The sequence below is a fragment of the Passer domesticus genome, chromosome 2 (genome assembly GCF_036417665.1).
Source record: "Passer domesticus isolate bPasDom1 chromosome 2, bPasDom1.hap1, whole genome shotgun sequence".
In the NCBI taxonomy this organism is placed as follows: Eukaryota; Metazoa; Chordata; class Aves; order Passeriformes; family Passeridae; genus Passer; species Passer domesticus.
Window position 1 is genome coordinate 13602490 of NC_087475.1, and position 3693 is coordinate 13606182.

The following is a 3693-nucleotide window of genomic DNA, read 5'->3' on the forward strand; positions in this document are numbered from 1 at the left end:
CTGGCAGCAGCTGAGGAGGATGCTATTTGGGCTTCCCACACTGATTTTCTCTCTAAACCTTTATCACATCCCTGACAGCACACAGACATGCTGCTCTTCAGAAACTGCAGTTGCTATTTTAGCTAGCACTAGCACTGAAGCCAGTGAAGTATTTGAGTGTGGACAGTTCCTTATGTGAATCCTGGCAGGGACCCAAAATATCCTCTTACTGCTCCCAAATTCAGAATGTGAATAGACACAGTAAAAGCCAGTTAACAAGAAGGCAGAGACCTGTCTGAGTCCTTGCTATATCCTCAGAAATCTCTGTCTTGTCCTCTACAGCTCTCTGTCCCTCTCCCACTCCTCCACAGAGATGTCACCAAATATTGACAGTGTACAAAGTCACCAGTTTGCCAGGTGCCTGGGGCACACTGGTTCACCATCACCCAGTACAGAGCACCAACTGTGCTGTGCACCAGATTCAGAGCACCATGCTAAAACAGCTCCAGTTTTGCCCCAGTGAAGTAAACAAGAAAGGCTGAGTAGCCTGGTTTAGCCTGCACTTAGCACCATTCATGTCTTGATTTACTCATGTGAGATATATGGGATGAAATGGGAAAATGCATCTGACAAAAAAGGGGCTGTTTCTCTTGCTCCACTCTGACTGACAGCCTGATCACTCCTCATTCAAAAAGGTGGCACTGAAACATTAAAATGCCACCTGCAGTATAACAAATGTATTTATGTGATCTCCTCTGACAAGCAAGTTTGTGCAGAGTCTCATGCACACCGAGCCAGCTCCTTCACTCTCTAAAGTGATTAGGAGTCGATAGATTTTAAATGCTCATTCCTGGTAGTAGCTGTTCTGCATAATAATCTACTGCAGAAGAAAAAAATTAGGGACTGTTTGTAGCTTTCGAATGTTATTTACTAACAAAACAGTCATATTTTCTATAACAACTGCCACTTCATTGGGTGCATATGTTCTTGATTCAAAACTATGAAGCAGATTTAACTCAACACCATATGGTGCTATGTGAACTTATGTGGTTTTTTACCATTTTAAAACAGCAGTTATATTGCAGAGAGTGGGTTTTATTCTCTGATGTGTCTTCTGTTCAGAGAACATTCCACCCAACAGTTTTGAATCCCCTTCTTTCTCTTAGTTTGACTTCCAGATATAAACTTATGCCTTTGCTGTGCCAGGCAAACCCTGTCAGAGGAATACTATTTGGAGGAGGAAAGAAGGGTACGGTTACCAAAACAACTGGTATGCACAGAACTGGAGCAGCTTGTTTTGTAGACATTCCTTTCCTGGTTTGTGCCCACAGCAAAGTGACATCTGCACAAATGTACTAAGCAGTCCCGATTTTCAGGATGTGCTAAACTAATAATTCAGTCCTAATGAATATGTCATTGGAATCTAGCAGCCTATTTAGATTGCTGCTTCCGCTATTACAGAGGAATTGAAAGCAGAAGTGATAAGACTTTAATTTGCAATGAATAAATATCATGTTAAGGGCATGGAAATGGCACTGGGTTGGGGAGTATAGTGTGAATGTATAGATTTCCTCTGTTCTCTGAGAGCTCTGAAAACACAGACATAAATATCCTTTCTTCATTTATCATAAGGTTTATACTTAGTGTTGGCAAAAAAATTAAATGTATTTTTAACATTTTCAATTAATGCTATGCTAGATTAATCTTGAGTATTATGCAGTGTGCCTGAAAAACTGCTGCTTTTGAAAGAATGAGCAAGCCAAGCAAACTGGAATAGCCAGAATGAAAATTAGTTGAGACTGGGAATCAGTACCTGCAGTCTTCATTCACCGCATCTGCACTAATGGCAGAATGTATCACACTCCAATGTGGTAATAAGGAGCAAGCCATTGTTTGCTCTCTTCATTTTTTGTAGATAGTCATGCACCCTTTATGTTTCAAATTCTAGCTGTTATTGAAAACACAGTTTAATTAACCCAGAAAACAATTTCCACAGCTTTGCAATCCCCTAGTCATTCTCAGACCACAATTTGGATTTTTTTTTAATCATTTATGATTAACTAAATAGTAAAGAGAAGAATAAGACAAATCTCTGGAGATCTGTGACTTAGGCACAGAAGTACATTTCCTGAGTAAATACAATGTAAATATACATAAATATGAGACATATTTATGGGACATATGAGACATAACCTCTCCCCAGGAGAGACTCCCTTCCCCTTCACACAGGCAATGAGTGTGGTGGTACAAAATAACCTGCATGTCTTGGCCATGCCCCTCTCTCTCCCCAAAAATTAACTCTCTCCCTATCCTGTCAGAACCAGGACACTGGCTTAGTCTATCCTATGGCCCCCAGACAAAAAATTACAGTTATTCAGAAATATTTATTCCATGGACACATGTTCTTGGTCACTTCTGTTATGCCCAGTCCAAGCACATTTTGGTCATAACTACAATGTTGGAATACAGTCTTTGTTGCTTTTACTGTGAGTATGAAAGGCTGAGGTACTGGAAAAAAGAGAAATTAACTTAGATCTGTAAAGAAATTAACTTATATCTATTAAAAAATGTCCCATGTTGAAATGTCACAGAATTATGGCACTAAAGTCACTCATAAACAGAACAGAGAGTGTCATCCATCAGCACAAGGCATTTAAGGTGCTTTATTTTTACTTCACTGCCCAAGCATCAAATCCAGGGTTTGTTCAGTCATTTCTAACAAGAATTTTACAAGATCTTATAGCTTTAGCAAACATTGCCAATAAATACCAAACTCATTTATGCAGAATTCATATTTTCAATGTTTTTTAATTTTTAAAAGGTCTCTTAACAAATTTCATTCTAAATTAAATTTCTGTAAAGCCATATATGAAAGATTATCTTCATGGGCATTTGTGCTAGAGAAGCAAAATGTAAGTACAGCACAGGCATCTGTCATTCAGACAGGGGTTACTTTCAGCTTGCCTCTGATCTAACCTCACATTGTTTTTAATGTTCAACTGTCACATCATAAAGGACTTGTATATAAGAGAGGGATTAGAAAGAAAGGGCAAGTAGGACACAGGTAATTGACCAGATGTGAGAAGCTTGTCTGCTGAATTTAAAAAACTAAGAATAAAACATCACTGTTCTTCAGTGGAAATCTGGAAGGGGAGAAGCAATAGACTGTGGTTTGAACAAAACAATCAGATTCCAGTGAAGGACACAGGACTACTTTTTACTGATAAACCTTAAGGGGATTTGTAAGACAATAGGCCTGACTGTGCCCTGTGTTTAAGAAAAAAAAACCCAAAAAACTACAGGTATTCAAAATCAAGGGAGTTAAACCAAGGTATATTTCTAGTTAGTATGCTGTTGCACTACTTATGATAGCATATAGTAATAGTAGTAGTACTGATAGGACAAATACTGGCTGAAATTAAGAATAATTTTGCACACTATGGAAAGAATAAATAGATTTCCTAATTAATTTCCTAAGGAAATTTTTTAACTATTTTGGAATTTCAAAATTCCTTTGAAATAATTTGCTACCCAGGATTTTTCTCATCACTTTGAGCTTTTTTTTTTTACTGGTTGCTCATTTCTTAATTTTGGTTGCGATTTTTGACTGCATCAATATCTGCCTCACATACAGCTATAGCTGAATGTGATGGAAGCTCTGTATGCAGAACTTTGGTATAAGCAAGCATGAAAACTTCCCTTGAGGGCCAGTAA